The sequence below is a fragment of the Aptenodytes patagonicus genome, chromosome 8, assembly GCF_965638725.1.
Source record: "Aptenodytes patagonicus chromosome 8, bAptPat1.pri.cur, whole genome shotgun sequence".
Taxonomy (NCBI): Eukaryota; Metazoa; Chordata; class Aves; order Sphenisciformes; family Spheniscidae; genus Aptenodytes; species Aptenodytes patagonicus.
In genome coordinates, this window is record NC_134956.1 from 10,116,414 (window position 1) to 10,142,463 (window position 26,050).

The 26,050-nt window shown below is 36.6% G+C and overlaps 1 protein-coding gene across 6 annotated transcripts in view; it reads right to left on the reverse strand.

The window, feature by feature from the left end:
• The window catches only part of ERC2 (ELKS/RAB6-interacting/CAST family member 2), a 547,432-nt gene that overhangs the window by 257,001 nt on the left and 264,381 nt on the right, over positions 1-26,050 (reverse strand). The window lies entirely within an intron of this gene.

Sequence of the window (26,050 nt, forward strand, 5' to 3'; positions counted from 1 at the left end):
GATGCCAAACTAGTTGGGAAACTGTAGCGAGCCACCAACAATTCACTGTTAAACTAGAAGGATGTTTAAAAAATGGGATTTTGCAGGGCCATATGATATTGAATTCTTTTATTAATAATCCCAAATACTAAGACTACAAATTTGCAGATAGCATTAGTATGAAAAACAAAAACGTAACTTTAAGACATCTTGCCAAACCTGAGAACTGAACTGGGAAAAAAATTATGATATGTAATAGGGAGAAAAGCAAGGTCATACACTTCAGCAGAATTAATCAACTCCACAAATCCAGGAAGATAAATAACTGATTAAGAATTTGTCTTTTTCTACTAAAGAAAAGGATCAAGACACTAAGGTGACAAGTCACCAGTGTCATGTTGTTGCAAAAAACACACTATGGAAAGATGTATATACAGTAGTAATCCTTCTCTTTTCTTTGGCACTGACAAGATCTCAGCAGGAGAACTGGATCCAATTTTATCCACTCAAAGATGTGAACAAACTGGAGAGACTACAAAGAAAAGCAACAAGGACAATAAGAAAACTAGAAAACATAACCTCTATGGTAAGATTGAAAGAATTAGGGTCTATCAACTTCAAGAAGAGAAACTAAGGAACATGATATGCATTTTCAGATACAGGCCATCACAAAGGAGGAGGAAAAGAAATCAGCTCACTATGTCCAATACGGATAAGAAAAGAAATAACTGCCTGAAATTACAGAAAAAGAGACTAAGTTAAGATATTAGAGAAATCTTTTAATACCTGTAGACAATGACTCATGAACAAGGTTATTACAAAGGTCACTAAGAAGCTAGACAAACTTCTCTCAGAAATAACAGTGGTATAATTGATACTCACTTAGTATTATGGATGCACTAGAAGATACCTTCACATCCCTTCCAGCCCAGTTTCTCTATGATATTTTGATTTAAAATATATGTAAAACCTGTTTATCTTATTTTCTAGCATAAAATGCACAAAAGAATTGCTAGACAAAACATTCCAGACCTGCCAAAAATAATTTGAGAAGAACCTACTCTCCCAGTTAAGAAAGGCAAACAACTTAAAACTATCTGCAATGAGAAAAGGCAGACTTTCAAGCAGGACTTTTCAGCTTGGAAAACACACTATTAAAAAAGAAGCGAGAGACCATAAATGCTACAGAGAAGGTGAACTGGCAACTATTGTTCACTATTTCTCACCGCTGAAGAACTATGGGCACCTAAGGACATTACTAGGCAACAGGCTTAAAAACCACATAAAAGGAAAAACTCTTAATATGACATTTTAAGTTGCACAGCTCAAGGATATGGGGTAATTCTCAGCCCCAAAATGAGTGCCAAAACATTTTAAACACTTTATTGATTATAAGTTCTATGGCTTCTAAACATGACTATATATGCTATTTCCAGCTCAAAAGGTCCCTAAAGCCATCAACTGGTTGAACCCGAGACAGTATACTGAGGAAAAAACACTCTGCCTATTCTTATTTTTTCATGCCCTAATTCTTGTATTATTCTACTTCAAGTTTTTTTCTTCTGACCAGGACAAAAAAATCAAGTAGATGTATCTCTTATCTGATCCAGTGTGTCAGTACCTATGTTGCAAAGATTAACACGTTTTAGTTGCATGAAAGAAGGAAAGGAATGTCAAGGCTGATGCTTCCTTCTTTGAAAACGCTGCTGACACCAACTCATTCTCAATTCATCAGGAAGGCATTATTACAGTAATAATACCCACAGAGGCTAGCTGTGATGCAGAATTGCGGAACTAGTTCCCAAGCTGCAGGGACCAATCACAAAAACTGCAGACATGTTAATTAAAGCTACTGCTGTGCATGGCTCACAGCCTAATATTCATTCTGGGGAAATATCTAAAAACCACTCAGGTATGTCACACAGGTTACACTAATTCAGCCTCAGAGCATTAGTAATGTAATGTATAACCTTACATGGAACCAGATTTAAAAAAAAAAAAAAAAAAAAATCAGGGTGAAAAGTGCTTACAGAAATGCAGAAAGGTTCATATCTGGAAGAAAATTCTCAGTCATTCTTTTGCATAGAGTGAAGAAATCACTCTTGGCGAGACCACTACAGTTCTTAATCAGTTAAGGATTCCAAAATAGAAAAAGAAATATAAGTCGAATTCCTCTATGTTTCTACTTAAAATCAAGAAGGTCTATCAAAGAGTTAATGATAGTAACCAGAATAAAAGTACTAAAAGCACTTCTCTGTTTCATGAAAATAAAATAAATATTTAGGAAAGGACAAAATATATTATAAATTGAAAAGGACTTGCAAGTATTATGGAGAGTAAAATGGTTAGTACTGAACACCAAAAGGCATGACGGGAGCCAGAGGTTTGTGATCTCCTCACTAACCCGAAGAAGAATGACATGTCTCCTACCCTTCAGGAAAACTTTACTTCTCAGTGGCCAACTTTGTCTATAAATTAAGTTGTTTATAGAAATGTGTATTAGTTGCTTAAATACAGCTGTGAGTAGAAAGATAAGAACCAACAGATACTCTTGGTCCTCTGGTATACAGTAATGTGGATAGAAGTGCCCTACTGTAAATCACAGTATGATACACTAATGCATGCACATTTTTTCCTTGACAACACTGGAATTTAAAATGTATATATACTATATCATTACATTCATAATTACTTACTGAAGTGTAATGATCACATGAAAATCTCAGGAAACCATTTGTCTCCAAAGACACTGCACCACAGTTCAGATGGCTCATGAAACAAAGTCATTTGAGCTGCCATTTTGGATTCTTTCCTTGGAAAGTAAGACACCAGCTGGCTGGATTATGGGCCTTGATGTCTAGAGTTTATTCTGGGCTTTTACAAGCAATCAGTGACTTACATCATGAAGTTGTTTTCATGTTCAGGACATGCTGTTCTAGCATGAGGGTGGGGGGGAAACAGAGGAAATCATACAAATTATTCTCCAGGTACAAAAGTTTAAGGCTTTTGTCCAGATTTAAAAGTAAAAAAAAAGAAAAATTAAAAAGCTCTATAAAAAACCACATTTCTTTCACAGACTCTTACAAAGATCCAAGCACAATATTTTTAGCTTTTTCCTGCAGTTCCAGATATTCTAAAACATTCTCGTACATATTTCTATAGTGTTTTAGAAAGTACAGAACTAACTGGTGGTATGCAAAAGGATGTAAACCAGGGGTCTCAAACATTATATTAATCTTCTACTACCTAAGTCCTAAGTAACGGAGCAATTGACTCTATATACGGGGCTCTGAGCAACCGGATCTAGTTGAAGATGTCCCTGCCCACGGCAGGGGGGTTGGACTAGATGACCTTTAGAGGTCACTTCCAACCGAAACTATTCTATGATTCTATACCTGTGCAGCAGTTAAAGCACGTCCTCCTTACTTAAGTGTTACTTATGCATTGAACGACTAAAAGTTCTGAGACATGGCAGTACCATGTGCATCCGCTTCACTTTTGCAGCCCAAGAACATCATTCACTATGTATTCCAGTTCCTTTTCACATTTTCAGCTTTTGCCTGATAATTTCATTGCCTTCAACCAGTATCAATTTTAGGGTCCCACAGAAAGAAATGGTTCACCTTTTCAGTCTTGGGGTCATTCTGGGAATGATTGTTCCCCTAAATTTCATTAAAGTATTAATTCCACCTTTCTTAAAGACCGTGAAAAAATTCTCAACAATTCCATTAGTGCAGATTCCACCCAAATGTTGTATTAAGCCTACCATTCCTTCTAAGTCTGTCAGTTCACTGTTGCTTGTTTTGTCACGAGACAATTTTTCCTGTAAACATGTTTTCTAAATATTAAAAAATATTAATTTATTATTATTTCTGTTCTGCAAAATTGAAGGGCAGAATAAAATCAGTGAGATGTCCTTTCATTTTAATGGGATTGTTTTAATGGGATCAGACTTAGCTCAGTTAACTTCAAGTCCAAATTCATGCTTGCTAAGAGCAGGAGATGTTTAGTTCTTCAGTTATACGAGTTTCCTTGTTTGAGTTGGGGGTTTTTTACTGTCTTTAAACAGATACTTGTCAAGACTTATACCTACTTATCATTTTTATCCTAAGCCACATTTTGGCTGTACGTGAAATGAATTTCCAGACTGTGACTCTTGAGCACGTCTAGTGGATAGGTCAAATAAAGTTCCCGTGATAGGGTTTCATTACACAACTGATAACAGTGCTTTGCAGGAGGGATACAGATGGGTAACCTGAATCCCTGGCTGGGAAGGAAAAGAACCAGCTAAAATTATGAGATTGGTTTATATGCCAGCTCCATGGCTAAAGCAGATTCACCCACAGACACCCCCCCCAGAGATAGATTCATTTCTTATTTGGTAAACAATCCCAAAAGCCCATCTTCTACCTCCCTACTTTTGATTTTCTAAGGTGTAAGTCTTGTGGCGCCCATCCATAAAATTTTTGGTCGACAGGTTGTAAGATTAAGGAATGCAGTCAGCTCTGGTGTATGGTCTCACCCACCATATAGACAAATGTGTATCTTTTAATCTCCTTTCTAACATAATATTGTACCTTTAACTAATAAGTACAGTGAGAAAGAGGACAGCTTACACCCAACGTGCTTCATTCCCATCTCAACTGATTAGACCAGTTCATGGTGTATGAAGTGGAAATCTTGATTTTTTATGTCATTCCTGATTCTTCTATTCAGCTGCTAAATTTCTTAGCTAAGTACACTGCACAGAATTAAGCCCACGATCAAAAGCTGCAGATTTGTATTGGTGCCCTAACGTGTTTTCACAAAGAAATAGACATTTTCATTGTTTACAGTAAGCATTTCTGTAAGTTAAAAAATAATTAATTTTAAAAGCCTGTATGTTGGTAGCCTGACGTTTCATATAAACCCCGTGTATTTCTAGTATTCCATATCTCTTCAGAAACTTTTATCCCAGTTCCCCCAAGACTACAATATTAAGTGTCTGACTCTTCTTTCCTATACAGTTTTCAGTGAGTCCCCTCACTGACAAAATGTCTATTTACTGGGCCAAACTGTCCGAAATGTTAGCATAAGAGTGCAGAAGCCTTTCACATGTTTATGAATCTACATAAAGACTTCACATGTAGAACCTTCTCTCTGCTGCCTGTCCCTGGAGAAGAGGATGCCGAGAAGGACATAAAATAAGGGTGGAATATAATTTTTTCCCACATATTCTTCAGCATCAGTGTGACATGTATAGAAGAAAAACCTATAGCATCTTTATGGAAAGAAACAGCTATACACTCCACATGTAACAAGCATTACCCAGCCGTATCCCTACTGCTTACAAATTCCACACAGATCTTTTGCTGAAAAACTAATCTTCACTTAGAAAATGTAACAGAGAGACATCAAAGGAAACATACTTCCAGCTTTTTTATTCTTAGTTGTAGCAGAAATCTACCACAACCTGCCCCCTCCCCCCCAAAAAAGGCGGGGGGAGGGAGCCTACCTAACCTACAGAGAGTGTTCAACCACAGAGATGCATGTAGCATGAAAAAGTGTCTCTCCCTAATCTGTTTCAGCTATTGACTTACCATGGGAAGGGGACACAATAATAGAGCTGCATTCCAATGCAAGGATATACAGTCCTTGCTTTCAAAACAAGTAGCAAAAGAGAAATGAGGCTGGTTATGCAGCATTCAGAGTAACAAAATCTATGTTTCTTCCCCCTCCCCTCAATTCCTGACTTAAACTTTTCACGGAGCTTTGTTTTCTAGCTCCTCCCCTACTACTCACGGGTTCCTATTGCCATAGTTTACTGTGGTCACTGCTTTTCCACTTTCTTTTTAACTAATTTAAATTTTGGGGTAAGATTAGAAGACTTTTGTCATGTGAAAGTAAGTGAAGAAGAGGATACTAAATATATAATATTTTGATAAACACCTGACAGTTCAGCTGAGGATACTAAGTTATTCAAGGCTACAAAGCCAACATAAAAAATAAAACTATCATGAAACTGCATATATAGTCATGATACTGTCAGGACTGCAATTATTCTTTCCAGATAACATCTTCATGATACATACAATAAAATTCTGGAAAACTAGGTTTTCAAAATGAACCTTAAACTCAGCTCTTTTGAGCTGTAATATTTGCCTGAGGTTACATGTGAAGTTTTCAGAACTCTGTAATTCAAAAATTGGCCGAACTTCTGCAAACTTTACACCCCCATTTTTTTTTTTTATTTTAAATGACAACCTGAGCGTAACCAGGAAAATTTTTAGGCCAAAGGAAAGCTTAAAGCATGATCAGTTTTGTAGCCTTATAAAATGGGGCCACAAACATAACCCCTTAATAATGTGAAGAATAATATGTTTTTGATTTGACCATACAATGTAAGAAAAAATAATGGCAGAGGAATTTGATAGTCTTAACTTCACAAATCCCATATGGTATGTTTATCATTTACCATATGTATAGTGTCTGATGTGCATACAAAGACTATGGATTTGAGATGCTTTCTCAGACCGGCAGCTTGAACGTATCGTATCCCGCAGTTTCATGAGATCCAAACGAGATGCAGAACATGCACCATTTACTGTACAGGCATGGCTGTCTCCACGGAAAGCGGTATTTACGTTACCAGAAGTTAAGAGATACTTGTTAATAAGTGGTAGAAAGAAGCCAAACAATATCCCTTTCTTAAACTGTTCAGTGCTTAGGATGTCTTAATTATGTCATTTCATATTCTGAAACACACAAGGAAGGCCAAGTATCTAACATTATCACTTCCACCAAAGAGACAAATTAAAGTATTTCCAAAATGGACATGAAGACACCTCATCATTTCAGATGGTATCTACAACATTATTGTTCAAATTCTGCTGTAATACAAAAATGAGAGACAAAACCTTTGAGCTCTCATTTTTCATCTCCTTACACACATACAGTAAAAAGACTTTTACTGGGTATAGAGACTTCTATCCATTAAGATTCAGAAATAGAAAAGCAGCTCTGGAAAAAAGCGTAAAGAAAGAAAGAAAGGGGAAAACCATTATGATAATTAGACTTGTGTGAAACTTGGCTGTTATGGTATGTACGGTTCATCCAAACCTTTTCTTTGGCTTTGGTTCATATCCCAAACGTTGCTCTGACTTCTGGGCTTAAAGGAAGCCAAAAACTCCAAGTGAAACGTTGCCAAATCCAACATATTTTTGCAGGTTTAGGGTCAAAACCATGCAAACCCACAGAGTTCCTCCTACCATCATAAATCAGCCTGAGTTTGCCAAAATGTTCTTTTCTGTTCTGCATAAGCTTTTTCACTATGCTCTTCCCTGTAACATTTAAGCTTTTTGCCATCAGTACTGCATTTAGTAACATGATTACATAGCTTCATGTCTTAATGGCTTTCTTATTCTACGACAGTTGTCTTCCTTTTTTTTAAATTTTTTTAAACGACTCTTACGGGTTTTATTTTTAAATACTATCCAGTTTCCTATGAGTTTGCAGGGAAGCACAATCAAAGAAACAGTCCTTGGTCTTGGAGTGGCTGATGCTGAATGTCATTGAACCATTCACTCTCTTTTCCAGGCCTTTTAAAAACACACTGAACAGTCGCAACACAGATTCTTATGGGACTTCTGAAAAATATCATGACTTGAACTCATGAGGAATGACTTAATTTTAGGAAAGGCACTTTGCCTCTTCACCAGCATACTATGTTTAGCCATGTGGCCACTAATTCTACTTTTTTAAAAACAATTTTTCTTGATTTGTCCAATACAGATGTCATATGTAGAGGTAGTTTTCCAAAACTTACCTGGAACCCTTTTTAGAAACAGATGTCACGTTAGTCACCTTCCAGTCCTCTGGTAAAAGGGAAAATTTATGCAAGTTATACACTGGAGTTATAAATTCACATATTTCACCTCTAATTTCCAAGAAGTTTAGAATGAAAACTACTTGGTTCTGACAGCGACTTGGCCTGACCACAAGCTCACCCTGCTTTGAACAAGAGGTTGAACTTGATGGTCTCTCTGAGGTCCTTTTCAATCTGAATTATCCTCTGATCCTATGATGATGGCATTGTTAATTTTGGTAACTGTTGTGTAATCTCTTCTACCGTACCCTCACTCTGAGATAAATCTTCCAATACTTTGCCCATAAAAAGGAGTTCCAGAAGCAGAAACTACCCAAGCTCCTCTTCTGTGAACACACGAGAAAGAAATTTCTTTCATTTTTTTGACCTCATGACCTTATTTTCTGAAAGCACTCTTTATATGTCTTGATTATCTTTGGCTCTATAGATTCTCTGGCAGGCTTCTGCCTTGTGACACATTGGAAAATTACTAGTTTGAATGCATTTCATTACTTACTCCTTATTGTGCTTCATGCATTTCACGGTCTGCCGATTTGTGCTTTTTACATTTTACTTGCCAGGTTTTATGATTCTGTTTTTCTCAACTGGACAAATTTCAGTTTTTTGAAAGACTTTTTTTGTTTTTGATAGCTTCCTTTTTCCTGCTGTTTAACTATGTTGGTTTCCATTTGGTCTTCCTAAAGTAGTTTTTGATAGGTGGTATCCATTTCCTCTGAGCCAATATAATTTTCTTTAAACAGCCTTCATGATGCCTGTAAAGCTTTTACTCCTTTGCCTGTCCTTTTTAATTTCTTTTTGACCAACTTCCTTATTTTTGTGCAGTTTCCTTTTTTTTTTTTTAAAGAGATACAGTGTATTTCTTGGTTGTTGTAGTTCCAGCATGCATAGTGAGTCCGTGTAAAATGTCATCTGCTACAGTATCACTCTCGGTTCCCAGTTTTTAAACCAGGCTTCAATTTCATTTTATTTAATCAGCATAGGCTAATATTCAGTTTCTTTATTTAACTGAAAATACTAAACAACTACAGAGAGTATAGTATCAGCAGTTAGTATCAGCAGTAGTCACCACAGCTGTACCGCATTTGACAACATAAGCTGCATTTTGCTTGCTTTCCAGCTTTACCTCATGAATTGTGAAACTTCATTTACACCAAGAATAAAGAGAACTTGAAAGGTTCTCTGAATGGGGCATCTGTCAAGGATGCTGCAGTGGTTTATGAAGAATGAGAATGTGTTGATTGTTAATACCTATGGATGCACCGAAACAAAATTCCTCAGGTATTCAACACTGGGAATCGAGACATAAATATGAAGACATGATACTGCCAACATACATAAAGATATTTGGGTCATTTAAAAGATATGAACAATAAAGACAAGGCTTTATGCAAATGTTAATGAAGTTTTTGACAAAACTACATGGCTGAGAAAGTGTAGAGGAATAAATACAACCTTTTATATACATAAAACACAAATCAGAATAAAAATCAAATTTGGGTCAAATTTTAGATTTATATACTTTTAATATTGGAAAAAAAATTCAGATTGCAGGAAAAAATGTAACAGCAATAAGAATACTGAATGTGACAGACTAAAAGCCTCAGAAAATTCATGTTCTCTTAAGCAGACTTCCAGTTGTTCATATTTCAAATATTAATTCTACCAAAGAGAGATTCTTTCCAGAACACACACACACAAAAAAACACTTTTTTTCCACAGTTTATAACTTCTACATGTATGGAAGTAGTCTACATAATTTATTAAAGATAAATAAATTTGTGGCATTCAGGATTCATAGTAGTATGTATAAGCTCACATATTCATATTATGGACCTAGTTTGACTCAGATTTTTTTCAATAATTATATTAAAAAGTTAGTGGAAAAGTTCTTTTTTCCTTCTGAATACATATTCAGTGCTAAACATCTCAAATTTTCATGAAAATACTGAGCTATTTTGAAGCATCCTAACATTCTGAAAAACATTTAAGTCCTTTGTTACTAGCTCACTGAATTTATTATTGACTACGCTTTCCTTCAAAGCACAAACACTATAGTTACATTCTGCCTGATTTAGTGACTTTCAATCACTATATGAAACATCTGACCAGCTGTTTTTTTACTCAAGAACTAGTCTTGGGAACAATAAATTTGAGGGGGAAAAAGAAAATTTAAAAAAAAAAAAAGGACAACAAAACAAAACACACACCCTATCAGAGACACCAGGCTCTTCAGAACCTTGCTAGAAGAGACAGATAGGTTTATACTTGCTATATCCATATCTGGGTTAGAGGACAGATGGTCACCGCACATGTGGTATAACCTGTGAAGGAGAATTTAACACATGTGCACCAAACAGTGTAATTACAGCATTAATCCTGGAACAGGAGCAAGAAAAAACACCTGTAAAATGAATATGTAAATGTACCGTTAAATCAGGGAAAGAGAGGAGCACATCTTTAAAAATTTAAAAATTTTTGAAACTGCAGTTTTCTAATTTCTCATAAGACTCCTTTCACAAGGAAAAAGTGCAACAAAACCACAAGCAAATGTCCTGTAATGCTTCAAGGTAGCTGTGTATGTCATTTGCAACACATGAAATTGAGTCTACCCACCAGTAGTTTACTGCATTAAAATCAACATTACATACATCAACCACTGGGCATGAGAGGGCAAAGCTGCAGCTATATATGAACTTCGATGATGTATATTCAGAACTGTAAGAAAGCTGATGTAAATGAAGAGGCACTTATGTCTGTGTCCTTTAACTATATCTACTGTAGTTGCAGTCTAACACATAGATTTAAAGACTACCCATCTGAACTACTTAGTCCTTTCTCAGAAATTTCAGGTCGAAATATTAATCTGATAGCTCTTCATTGTAAAAGATAGGGAAAATAAATACACCATATAGTAATACTTCAATTACTTAAAATGGTTTAATTGAATGACTACTATTCAACTATTTTAAATTAAAGCATTATTTTTATGTAAAGTGTTTCCTTTTTGATCTTGAGGCTTTTGCTTTGTATTTGAGTGATGTTTCCAATTGAGATATACCTCAGTGGTACAGGGTATTTCTGGTAGGCACCGCCTGGCTAAAATACTAAGAGTGGAGACAGACAGAGAAAAGGATGTACAGAGGCTCCAGAAAGTCTTTACCTTTCAGCACTTCCCCTTACAGACTGAAGGATTCCTACTCTTTTTTTTTTTTTTTTAGGTTTTCTGTATGAAATAACTTGGTCAAACCAACAGTAAGGTGAAGGAAACAGTTTATATAATATCCCATATAACTGCCAAAACTATGTTGTACGTTTACCTGTATGTTTACCATGCCTGTCCCCCGGACAGAGGTCAGCCCTCAGCTGTCGGTATCTTACCTCGAGTGGACCTGGAGGGTACATGGCAGCCCACTGTCCCCAGTCAGGCCTCTGGCCCCATCTCCTGCTCCTCCTGACTGGGTTCCCCGATGGCCCTTGGACCCAGTTCATCACTAGTCGTGCCTGGGACTGTGGACAGACCCTGTTGCCAGCACCCAGCTCTGTCTACCACACTGAGATCCTGTGGGACTGGACCAGCTGGCAAGGGCACAGCCAGTGCCCGCATGGCCTTGTGCTCCCGGTCCCTGAGGGGGAAGCTGGCCCGCTCTGTGGCCTGGCAGTGAGCCCTGGCCTGCTGCGGTCCTGCACCACAGAGTCTGCCTGCGTCCCTCCTCCTGAGGGCCCTGGGCTCTGATCTCCCAGCAGCCAACCCCCTGCCCAGCCCCAGGCTCTTCAGGGACTTCTCTGTCAGTGTGTGTGTGGGAGCTTCTCAGTGGCAGCCTCAAACACTAACTCCCCCCCCACCAGCTGCAGGCCCCTGAGCCATGTCCCTGCCATGACGCTGACCCAGCTCCAAGTCCCCTGTGCCACCTCCCTGTCCCCTGAAACAGCCCACTGACACCCCATGGCGAATAGGTCACTTCACAACCAGTCCTCTCAGACCCCAGACCTCCGTGAGGCAGGGGGACAGGGAAGGGTGGAGGGGGGGGCTGCTGTCAGGGCTCTGAGGGCACCAACAGGCCTTAATGGCCCTGACTGGCATCACCTTGGCCTTCCCCCACCCCCTGCCTACAGGCCCTGGACCTCTGTCTCAGCTCAGCCCTGGGCCTGGGCCCTCAGCCCTGGCCCCAGCAATGCTGTGGGAGTGCCTGTGCCCACTCCTATCTTCAGCCCTGCCTCCTGGATCCCATCCATCTTCAGCTGCAGTTTGTCTCATTACCATGATCAGCATTAGTATCAAAATGTTTGTGCATGGTCCCTACTTCCCTTATTATGACAGGAGAGTGCTACTGCAGGATAATTCTGCACTGGGAAGTTGCAGAAATAAATATTCTTCAAATGTCTTCACATGTATTTTGTAACATCCTGGCTTTTCAAAGTACCACAGCAAAGTGAATGGGGAAATCATGATTCATGGGGTCATCCAGGACAACAATTATATGAAACTTTCTCTTTTAGCGTTTAAGAAACGTTTTCAGGATTTGAGATAAATTATTTCACCTGTCTACTAGATAATTCAATATGTGTTTTAATTTAATAGGTACTTTATACACATTTCAATTAAGTAAGGAAAGAATGTAATTTGCAGTTGAAAGTTGGAATAGAGAACCTTAGACAACCAACAATACACAAGTTAGCTTATGTCAGGCAGCTAATAATTCATATCCTTCCACCATGGATTCCCATGAATGTAAAAGACATGTAGATGAGGCACTTAGGGACATGGTTTAGTGGGCATGGTGGTGTTGGGTTGGCGGTTGGACTCGATGATCTTAGAGGTCTCTTCCAACCTTAATGATTCTATGATTCTATACACAGCAAAGTTTTCTAGGTAGGAAGCTATTAGGTGACGTTTTATATGCTAGCTTTCTAGTATTCTTGTGATAAGCTTATTTCACATTTAGAGAAAAGATACAAAAGAGAAGGAGTTTAAGATACCAGTTATCCTGCTTATAGCACTGATTATTTTAGTGTTTATCAGTTTCATAAGAAAAAGGTGAACAAAGCCATCATGTATAAAGGGATCAATGCCTATGCTGAAAACATAGCAGCATAAAACAGACAGCAGCCTTCTAGCAGTCTTTTCTAATGTCTGTATGAAGAGAAGTAATGATATTTGTTAGGATTTGGCAGCCAAATGTTCTTATAAAAGAACACCCAGACAGAAAAGCCAATCTTGACAAACCTTACAGCTGACTGCGGAAGGACTTTCTCACAAATTACAACTCCCATCAACATATCAGATGTAAATGATGAACGACAATGGACTGGTTCCATTTGTACTTGAGATCTGCTTTCTCAATGACCTTTTAAGTTTATTTTTTGTCTGTACAGGGATTTTTTTAATTATTTTTCTCTTCATGTGAGAATTCTTTGTCTGACAAGGCAGTGGCAAAATTCCCATTAACTTTACTAGAGCCAGGAATTCACCCCATATGCAGGAAAACACAAAATTCTTTCTTCAAAATGAAGGGACTATAGGACTCGTGACACACTGTTCACATTGTTATAATGTCCCTTTGAAGTTTAAAAAAAAAAGGGGGGAGGGGAGATCACATACACCTGGCTTTTATCTTTGTCATAGCTTCTAGATGGATAAATTATGATAGTTCTCAATATGACAAAGGTATGTGACAACTGAAGAGTAGGTGTAAAATGCTTCTTTCATTATGCCAATATGCAACTGTGAAAAGAAACATTACTGGCTAATACCGAATAATACTGCTTAATAAAACTCCACCCCACTAAAGAACAAATGCATTTGTAAAAGCATTTCTAATTCATGTCACTAAAATATCCCCAGAAATACAAAGAATAACTTAAAATGTATTTTTTAGAAGGCAATATGAAAAAAAAATCTGCATTCTGTGCATAGTTTTGGTGTTTAAGATTCAAAGTTAACATTTTCTTAGTTCATCTACATCAAGCTAATATTTTAAATTAAGTTCATTTTTCCCTATTGACAATTATGAAAGGTGTAATGGAAAAAACCTCCAATTGTATTAATACATTTATTTAGTGAAAACATTGCGACTTCAACAATATCTGTAACATATCAGGCTTTCTCCAAGATATTTCTAGGGAAGGAGTCCTTTTCAGATGCAGAAAGCTGAACAGACTGTTTCCCAAGGAAAAAGAGAAATGGAAAAATACAAACAGAAGTAGAGGATCAAAGAAATGCTTGTTAAGGCAGTAAGGACCCTAGCTGTAACTTGAAAGAACAGATAAACATCAGCCTTCTATAAAATTTAATGTACTGCACTCTAGCGTTGTTTGTTGTTGAATTATCTGATTATCTTGATAATCCAGGTTAAAAAAAAAAAGCTGAATCCATTGTAAAAGAAATCTAAACTGCAAATGGCAGTACTCTCTTCTTTTTCTTCATGTGCAGCTATTATAGACCATCCACAGAGAAGCGAGACACTAGTTAAACTGCCTAGTTGCTGCAAAATAGTTAACGTGGTATGTAGTCTTCCTACATGCTAAAGACCGATCTTCCACTCGCTCACTGGACCAAAAACTGTATCAAATTCACCTGCGCTAAGTAGCTCATTCAGTAGCAATTCATTAGCAAACATTTTTAGTATCATGAGTAACACACTACTTCAAAATCTTAGCAGTTAACAGTTCAGACCAGTAAATGGAATACTGGATAGACTAAGACTAAGTCTATGCTCCTCAATGGTGCCATCAGCCATCTGGGACACAGAGCATGTAACCTTTATTCCTTATGCCTCGGTTTCTTTCAATATATTTGTTATACCTCTATTCTGTAAAATATTTTGTGATCTATTAATAAAGTATGCTATGTCAAATGTGTGGTTTCTTAGTTGAAGACTAAAAGTTTTACCTTTACCTTTAGTCACAAATGAGTATTTTCTGGCAGCCTGTGCATACTGTTTTAACTTGCATGTATTGCAAAACAGCTAGGAACCTGAAATATTAACAATTTACTATCATACTTCCATGGTTAAGAAGTCAATATCTGAATATGACTTTGCTCTAAGTGACTACAAATTTCAGTAGGTGGCCAATACTTGTTTGTTTCGAATTGGGTTTAATCTGATCACATTATATTTGTTGAAATTAGAAGTGAAGTACTTTTTCTTTAATTCCAAGATCTGATGGTTCAGCTTGAGATTTGAAAATCATCTCCATTTTCCCTGGCTTATCTATTCTACCATCACAAATTTTGCTGGCTAAATTCTGCCCAACTAAAACCATACAATTCAAAAAAGAGATTGGCAAAGTACAGCAGTGAAATTTGGTCCCAAACTCTTCTAATGAAATCTGTCACATGAAAGCTTCTCAAAGCAAAGATGCATTTACAATAAATAATTTTAAGAAAACTTTCCAAGGTAGGAGTGTCCTAGACAAGATTATGTAAAGAAGCACCTTCACCTCCCTTCTCTTTCCAGTCTGTAACACAAGGTAGTCTGTAAGTAATAGTGTATAGGCTATTACAGAACACTTGTAATGAGAGATAAGTGGTATAAATCTGGCTTATTAGCAACCAACCAAAATAATTCTACTTAGGCCTACCTCAAGCAGAACTTTTCTTACTGACCAGATGTATTAGTTACAGACTTGCATGGTATTCAGAATGATCTATGGAGAGTCACAAACAGCAGCAATAGCTAGCACTGGTTACAAAGAGGTTAATACAAGACCAAATTATGAAACTAGCTAGAAACCTGAGCTTGATGCAGACCACAAGGAAGGTTTTGAAAACCTTTTTATATTTTCATCCAGCCTATCAAGGTTTCAGCAAAAAATGTTATAGCCCATGGATAGCTACGCATATAGCAAAGTATAGACAGTTTGCATAGAATTTAGCTAATCAGTTGTATTTCCAGAACATGATTACTTTTTTGCTAGTTTACACATAGGAAAACAGCTTTCATTTGTGAAAACTGAAAATAAAAAAAAAAGTATAGGTAACATTTTTAAGCAATGCCTAAATTGGAAAATCTACGCTAATACAAGTTTCCATTATACTGCTTTTATATTACAGGGTTAAACCTCCTGTATTCGTCTTATATTGAAGACAGCTACACAAATAGGATCAGACATTTTATTGCAATTTCACTTTGCAGAATTTCAATCTAAATCATTGTTTTTGTCATTGATTATAATTTATGTAATATAAAGTGTTTAAATACATAAGTTAGTAAAATATTAGACAAGCTATAAGTCAATGTAAAGTTAAAAATGAACTATACGTGGAATGCTATATTGGACAGTCATGTGCTGAAATACTAACATCTATTATAATGAGGTTATTGATGTAGAGTTGACATATGACTTGATTTGCAGATGCCCTACTGACTAACCTTTTGCAACTATATCTCAGTGTAAACCTGTGGTAATTATTGCTGGGTAGGGAGAGTTGGTTTAACGGAACTTATTTCTTTTGATGCATGTTGAATGTGATTGCCCCCTGGAGACTACAGGAGTCCCACATGTGTGAGTTATTACATAAATATTGAGGGGGAGAAAAAAAGGTGTATCACATTAAATTTTTCCTGTTTCCTATTGTTGCAGTTTTGTTTTTTCCAACAGGATCTTTTTCTTCCAGTGCCTTGCCATATATGCCCTTTTCAACTAACAAAGCACTTACTAAAGCACATAGTAGAAATAACTTATTTAATCTAAACATAAAATACTTGTCAATAATTGTAGTTCACAGAGCTCTAAATAATTATATTAGAATATACAAATTTAGCTTTGTTTGCAAATCAAGATGTTCAGGTTTTATTCTTGGGTACTGAAGTCAGTGAATTAACATTACTTAGACAACACCGAAAAACATTATGTTTCTGACTTAACTGTAGAAACTGAGAAAGATGAGAAAGTCAGTATTCAGACTTTCTGATATGGGATGCTCTGGAAGTCCTTGCAATAGTGCAAAGGTTGTATTAATAATTATATATAATGTTCTGTAATACAGTGTACTTGCTTAAAAAACCAAAAGTAATAAATTGGAATAGTTCTAAGAATAAAATTAATGTTATTTTATACATACTCATATAATGTAATACTCTAGACAAAAGAAAGGACATGACAACTACATACAACAGCTGTAGTAATAAAGTTTTACCCACTGAACTTTTTTTTTTATATTATAGCTGGTTAGAACACAGAACACTGATTCACTTCTGTCAGCCTACCAATTATGACAAAGGAAAAAAGATTTAAGCGACTGTGAGTCTAGTAGAAACTGACCTTCAAGTGAGATTTTCACAGATTGCCCATAGGGACATTTTATAACAAGAGTAGTTTTGGCTTCTGGGGATTACACTGCACAACGAAAACAAATGTCAAATTAAATCCCCAAAGAAAAAAAACACTTCTGGTATTGATCCTCAGACCTACCAATCAACCTTCCTGCCCTCTGTAGACTCTCAAATACTTTTCTTCATCTGAAACCTTTTAGAAATATTTTCTTCAACATAATCTTGAACTACTGGCTGAAGTTCAACACACGTTTCAGCAACACATATGGAATTTATCCACAACTTATGGAACTTCCACAGGCCAAGGAAGGAAAATTCCTAAATGTCCATCCATGTTTACAATCTGAATTTATATTATATTAGAAATCTGAAGATAAGTACATTAGCTGTGTCTTCAATAGTCTTACGTGTGTTTGAATTGATTAGTCTGATTTTTGTAAGTATGCACTTCTAATCTGGTAATCATTTTTTAATACATTGCACTACATCATCACAGGCTTATTTATTTTTTCTATTAACCACTGCCTGAGTCTCCGCTCAAAGATTTTTTTATAGATTGGTTATCAATGCACCACAGAAAAGATAGTTTTGGTAAGTCCTACTTTTTCAACATGTCTATTAAAAATTTATGTTCAGCTACATGAAAATGGCTGCTTTAAGAAAATGCAATTCCTGACTTTTTCCTAGATATTCATAAGAGAAAAAAAGTTCCCTGAACTGTGTGAAATTTATAATAAGCTATACATTTTGCTGAAGGCTGGACATTTTTGAGGTTGTAGTTATTAGCTACACTCTATCTTGGCAAAATCCAGCTATAATTAGAGAAGCAGAGAAATGCCAAAGGAAGTACCCATGGACATATCACTAATGCACACAATTGTGTAATCTACTGTGCCAGGTTATCTCCATTTGCTAGTACATAACTCTTGCTTTATAAGGGTAAAACTATTTGATATGTACATGAACACTAATTTTCTTACAGATGGACCAAACTTCAGCTTAACCACTCAAAGATGAAACTTTGCAGTCCCCAAGGAACCTATAGTTTGAAAACAGAAGCATATAAGAACATATTTTAGTTTTCAAGCAATAAATTGAAGAGAATTCTGTAGATGTGTTACACAAAACTAGCATAAAATATTGACTTTTACATTTCTTCATATGTTAGCTCATTAACATAATAGACTATATATGGAGAACTTAGCCAAAAATTCAAAAAATTGCTCACTTGCACTTGGAATCAATTCACTTGTTAAAAAGTATTTGCAACAGTTTGAACAAATGTATCCAGTCGAAAAAATTACAATTTAGTGTGAAACTTTGGAAATAAGCTTGTTGTTGAAAGTATTTCTGCATGGGCTACAATATTAAATAGGACATCTACAACACAAGACCATCACAGTCTTCGATCTTAAATGTCAGGAGCATCATTAAGCTTCTGCTTTAATTGTAGAAAAGTTCTGGTAAAATAAGGTTTTAACTCACTACAACCATAATAAAAATAAGTTTCTATTCTGTATTTTCCACAAACAAGTCCATGGGAGCTTTAAAGGGAGAACTTCATTCTAGCTGTAGCTTACCCCATCTTCTGAATTTGTCACTGAACTAGTTCCAAAACTTTATGACTCTTTATTAACTTACACAAAAACTGAAGGACTTGTTGCAGCTGACTCTTACACAGACTTGCAAAAAACCCAGCTTTTGTTTCAAAATATTTGTATCCGATAGCAGAAATCTTAGCAAGAGGTAAGATCTTCACAAGCATTGCAGGCCATATCTTATCCTTTCTCTTGCCTCTGTACATATTTCCACAAGCCTACCTCCATCATATCTCATCTGTGTCTTCTAATTGCTCGTAATATTGAGAAAGGAAAATCAAGAGCGGTCACCTGTTTCCCCTTATCCTCTGCCCACAACTGAATGAGAAGTAGGGAGCAATTCTACTCATCAGAGCTAGACCACAATGTGCGTTTCACGCATGCGCATTGTGGAAATCAGAGAGGAATGGTGTAAAAGGCAAAATCCCAATCTTATCTCCATCTTCCCCACAAAATATCCAGCCTTCTGAAGACAGAAATATACAGAATCTCCTAAACACTCAGAATTATTAAAGCCTTCCAGAGAGGTATAGGTCCACCCTTGGATGCATGCTTAAACTAGAATTCACTTTTAATACAATAACTTATGATTTTAACCTCTTAAAAGGTTGAGTTTTCTCAATACATACGTATTTCAGCACTAATAAATATAAAGCTGTGTGTTTATGCAATGAATTCTCTCCTGCCTTATGTCAGCTACATACACTAATGCCTGTCTGCATAACAGTCACAACTGTTTCCTCTGCCTCTGAACTGGTTACACTGCTCTGTTCATTTTTATTTGCAAGACTTCATCTCATTCCCTAGCTTCCTCTTTTTATTCATATGATAGTTTCAAAGTCTTTGACACAATGCAGTAGGAAACACATTGCATTAAGAGAAAAATCATAAAAAATTAATATCAGGTATACCCCTTGTTTAGGCCATGCTCCTATTTTATTTTAAAAGACACAGACATAACATATGGCAACATGCTATGTCTTCAGTATATTTCTAGAACTATTATGGAGATGAAAATTATATGCTGAAGCACCGAGTGAAAAATAAAGAAACAAATCCAAGGTTAAGGATTCACGCTGACTAGCTGTGAAATCTCTTGGGAGCTATCTTTAGTGAGATACCACAGATTTTCACATGGCAAGAATCAGACAGCAGCAATATTAACTACCCAGTTTTCCTATCTCTTTTGATAGGACTTTCTCCTGATCATGTTTTATTCATTACCTAAGACTAAATTTCCAGCCAGTATGAAACTATTGAAAAACTAGAATTCTTGCCTTGCCTCAGTATGTCCAGTGACAAAGCAAGGCTGACATGCTGGACTCTTTAAAAAGGTAGATATTTACACCTGGAAAATGTACATGTGTACACAACCTGTTTCATGGTACTTCAGGCTCAGAGCATTGATAAAGCTGCCTGTATATGGTATTTGAAATCAATGAGAACTACACATTGTCTCACTCAAAAACAATTTTTTTTAGTGAAATATCTCTTTTCAGCATGTGGATTTCCACCCAAAGAAAATCCAAGCTACCTAAAAGAGAATTGTGACAAATAAGCCAAGCATTTAAAACATTAGGAGAGTCAAAAACTTTTCCAGCAGATAAACCAGAAGAAAAGGCGGAAACACCCAGAAGCTGTGTGGATCAGAGCAGAATAGGGTATTAAACTTTTTAGCTTTGTTTTCAGGCTCATCCCTGCACCTCTTTTGTGACATGTAGGCGTCAGACAGTTTGCATAAAGTTTCCACAGAGCAGTGTTTCTGGACTTAGTACAGATATGATTCCATAAGGTTCGATTCACTTATTAAATTAATACTTTACATTTATGAAAAGTATTATCGGACAAAAACGTACATTTAATTTTCTTTGAGGCTGTGTGATGAGACATATGGGAATATTATTACATGCACATTCTCATTGTTTACTCTAGAGAAAAGAAAGGACTTTCTTGCTGTTGTTACAGCAGGTTTGAAAATCAGAATCAAAACCAAACCCACTCAAGTTCTCAATGTTATGCAAATGTTTTCTTTCCCAATTCTATTGAGGTAACAGTGTTACTGGAACAAACATGTTCCATACAAGAATCAAGAAAAACACATCTCAGGGAATAAACGTCTCACATCTATAACGTTTCAAGATCCTGCAAAGAGATTTGAGGAATTATGTACAACTGTATGACATGATACTTGTATATTTCTTAGCTCAGCATTTCTCAGAAAGGCTTATCTTTTTAAGACAGACAAAAAGGAGAGAAAAATGAAGGCATGTTAGATACACCATTCTCAAAAAATTTCATGATAAAGTGTTCAAGGGCCAGCTCTCCTGCTGTGATGCTTTATGTAATATATGACCATCACGTTTGGCAAGTTTTGCACAGGTCTGCCCTTGATTTGTGGAAGGAAAAAGCAGAAAACCTCACAACTATTCTTCATTCCCAAGAATTAATCTGAAGTCTGGCTCCCTGATGTTTCCAATTTTACAGTGATCCAAATAACCCCCCAAAACCACACCTGAAGCATCATTCACAATTATAGCTGATAGCTGAGGGAGACCAAAGTGAATTCCCTCCCCAGGCATCCCAGGGCACTCTCCATCACAGCAGTGGCCCTGGAGTCCATCACAGCAGTGGCCCTGGAGTGTTGTGAGATGGGGCCATCAGAGACTCAAACTTGACCTGCAAGTGCTGATGCTAGGACATGAACCAGCTTTGAGAGGCTTTTATCTGAAAAGATAGTGAAAAGTGTCACAAATATACATGATGCTACAAGCCTCAGGAACTATTACATACTATTGAAGCTTCAGAGAAACTACAGACTTCTGAACTTCTTCAATCCTACCAGAAAGCAAGTGGACAGCTGAATGGGTAGAGCTTCAGCCCCTACTTGAGCTGTACAAAATGGATGGCACTTCAACTGATTGCTTCAGTTTACCCTGAATGACTCCCTGAATGGTCCACGGACAATTATACTAGCTTTCTTGTTACATCTTTTCCAGTACTTTTGCAAAAGGGATTGAGACTTGGCTGGAGTAAATGTAATTTGACTAGTCTAATTGCTCTTCAGTTCTCAGCTGAGCTTATCACAGCTAGCCGACAGCCAGCTTATCACAGCTAGCCAGCAAATACAATCATTACATCAGGCCAGAGAATTTTAGGATATACTTTAACCTAACAGCTCAATACATCATTCACAAATGTAACAAGTACACTATAGACACAAGCACTATGTGTCATAAATGCCTATAAACATCGTGTGTTTCTACTAAACATAATAGAAGGTATTATAAACAGTAACAAGAAAAGGTGGTCAGATCCCTATGGTATACTAAGATGTCAATTCAATATTTATTGAAATACCAATTAATTATATTTTTAATTAGCATATGCATAGTACTCCCAGAAACTTGTTTTTCAAAGTGTATCATATATCCCACATCATGTGTCTCCCCACAAATCCTGCCTCACTTAAATCCTTAGATCACTACTGTTACAATATTTTATTAACTCTATATATTATTTATAAACTGAAATTTAATATCAAGAGTGATCAAGTATTCTACTCTGTCAGCTTATTCATTTAGTCAACTCTTATATCCCCATTTGAATTGTGTATATGTTCACATCACCAGAAGAACTTCAGTTTATATTTTGCTTCCTGGAGAAAGTATTGTACCCTTGGGTTGGTAGGAAAGAAAATAAATTTACCTATTACATACTGCATTATATATATCCTTTTGAACACATGCATAAATAAGTTCAAATCTAGAACACTCACAAATGTAGCTGCATACTCAGACCTGTGGAAAGCAGGTGCATTCCATCCCTGCACCCAGGCATTTGTGGCTAAATATTACAGGAGTAAACGTTTATCTTATGCCAAATATATTAAATAGTTTTATGTGACCAGGAACAAAAGCCTCAAATCAAAATCACCCTGAAATGACAAGCCATTCAGGCCAATCAAAATCCTAACTGCATGCACCAGTGCTCTTGATCAAATTTTTTAAAAGGAAAAACTTGCATTTTAAGAGATACTTGCTCTTTAAACAACTCCATGAAGGAGGAGGGGTTTTTTTTAAACAACTCTTATGAAAAAATTTCCTTTGTATACCAAGGCTAATTGACTGTTTGAATTGACTGTATTGACTGTAGCTTTAGAGTTTGTTCAGCTTTTTAACCAGTCAACCAGCTACTTATCAGATTCATAGAAGAACATGACTTGATGCTCTCACCTAATATTTGTAACTACCTTACACATATAAAACAAATAAACCATAACAGTGAAAAACTTTAAATCAAAATACTCTCCTATCAGCAGAATAAATGCACATCAGAGTCATGTTACCTTCACTACTCAATGTCAAACTATTTGCTTTACTTGCAAGGTTCACTATAGCGTTTACGTAGAACAACTAAAAGCTCCCCGAATCTTGCAATGATAGGGAAACCTCAAGGTCCCAATATGTGAGGCAGGGACACGTTTCCATTAGATTTATAAGTAGTATCATGAGCTTTTACTGGAACAATGAATTTTGTGATTCATTTTCTAAAGCAAACCCTAAGGAACTTCCACAGAGAATAACAATTCCTTCACCTCACAAGAAGAACAGAAAAAAAAGCCCCAGATACTACCACTACCCCATCTTCCTTAATCTTATGAAAGAAGCAATCATACAAGGACACACGTTATCAAGCCCATTTTGGAAAGGGTTCCTTGAAGGTATCTGTCTCCGGTATGTGCTAGACCAAAGCAACTCCGTCTTAATTTGCTGGGAAAGAAAAAAGCTGCCAAAAGTTCATCAAGTTTGGCAGCTTTTCTCCATCCCTCTTCATTCACTTTGTTTCCTTAGGGATTTACTTGAACATATCATAGTGCTATAGAGTCAAACCTCTATTTACAACTGCACACCTCCAAGTATTTATGGCTCAATCTATAAAGTCAAACAAGCCTTTTTCATTCAGGTGGATTTGCCTCCTCCGTGATCCATGCAGTGACAGCCAGTCTAATTCACTAAAGAAGCAAACTGCAAAGAGAGAACACATCCAGCCCTGCATGAACACAATGATCAACATTAAGAAAGGCATGGGAAGAAATAAGCCAAGGAAATGAGGAAATATTTTAGACACAAGAAATATAACAACTAGTTATGGTAGCAAACTGTTGAAAGCAGCAGGTTGCCTGTTTTGCTTATGCCAGAGAAGGCAGGATTAGCTGTTCCAGCACGCCAGCAGCACAGACAACCACTACTCACTTCCTCCTGCTGTTCTTGCAGGCTACTGGAGGAAGAGTTGGGAATGCAAAGCACCTACTGATAGGCAGAAGCAGCTGGGATCCTCTCTTTTTCACTTTCTCAGCAGCTCAGCAAGTGTAGGATGGGCCACAACACATACACACGTACGTTGCTGAAAGTAACGTGTTGAAGTACACAATATTAAAATATTAACATTTTAAGGCATAGTAACTGAGAAATAACAGAGAAATAGTTAACTGGTCTTCATAAACTGTTCTTAGTGTGTAAATGCTTTATAGCAAGCGAACGGCACAGAAGAGCTATACACCAGACAAGGACTTTTCTTTCTAAATTCAGGCTATTCAGCCACGCTGCTTCCATTTGGTAGACCCATTCTCATCACATGACTTGAAAGCTCCAAGTATAGCAGTTACGCCAAAGACCCTTGGAATGACTTCTGTTCTCCAGTGATCACACCACTCTGACAGATTTCCAGAATAATACTGAAAAAATAAAGCTCTAATATATTCTCTTTACTGAACCACATTAATTACAAGTAGCTGCTCAACACTGAAATTTGATTTTGATATATCATATTGTCAGACCAAATACTTCACAAGGTTTTCTTACTGTATGACATACAGTAGAATGCATGGTGATGCAATCAGTATGTAATGACCAAGGTTATAAAGTATACATAACACTACACAGATGCATAAATAACGTATCACCTCCTGAACTTGATTGTGACATACAGTTTCACCAACACAAGCCTGAAGAGAGTTATGGTGCTAATTTCTCCATTTTGCATATAGGCACACATGAGAAATACAGTACTGTATGAAGCATGTGAGGGTCAAATTCCACCTATTAGAAATTTTCCAGAAACCCATCGTATTAACCAGATCAAGGCAAAATTGATATTTTGCATTGTAAATTAGACTTGCCTATAAACACTGGGTATGGAGAAATCAATGTTGTTGACAGAAATCAGTACTTCTCTTCATAGTTTTTCATGGTCAGATCTCAGAGAATAATTTTTAAGTCAAGCATCAAACTTGTTTTGTGGTCTTTAATACAAATTCCCTAGTATGTAATGTATCGTTTAACCAGATCAGGTAACTATCTTTCAAATCTCAATGCCCGAACTCAATAACTTACAAACTGTAGAAAGTCCCCTAGAATAAAGTTCAAAGTCTATCTTAAATAAAAAAGATATAGCAGAACCTTTTCTTTCCAACTATAAGAAAAGTTGTTGATGTAGTAACTGTGCAGTAATGATTATAAGAGATCTGTCAAAACAGACAGCTATAGCTGTCTCCAGTGCTCCTCTGTGTTACATCTAAGTACATAAGATAAAAATGATCTTCGGTGAGGATTCTAAATTCACCACTACCCTGTTAGACAATCTATCCTCACCCTTTTAACCCACTACATATGCATGTACAGAGAGTTAATAAGAACACATCACACTCATTAAATGATCTGAGTATGCAACCAGACGATGATATTCCTGCTGATACAGAATTGCGCTCCCAGACAGTGGAATCTAATGTGAAGAGCTACATCTAGAAACATAGAACAGGAAGGGGCTCATGGGTCTCAAATGTTGTTGGCATTCAATCTCCACACTGGAAAATATGGCAGAATTTCTGCTATACAGTTGAATGCTCTCGAAAAACTAAGTTGTATTTTACAGAGCTAATCACCCGAATATGTAAATGTCTGCCCAGTAAAAATAAAAAATAAAAATCACAGGACGCTACTATTTGATATTCAAACATGCTGAACATTCATAACCACACTATATAACCTCACTATGGCTTGTGGATATAATGCTGTGAATGGCACAGAAATAGAATACAGAAAGGATAACTATCCTTCTATTTTCTGACTCTCCTGAAAACAAGCTATAATGACTTACTTGCTTTTAAATAAGTAAAATACAGTCTTTGTGAGAAGAGGGCTTCAAATTCTATTGTTTTTTCCTCACCCTAAATATTAAATATTTCATGGGTGCAAATGAAGTCAGTAGTGCATCTTCTGGTAGGAAAGGAGAGAGCCATCAGCTCTTTGTGGGAAGAGATTCATTATACATCCTGG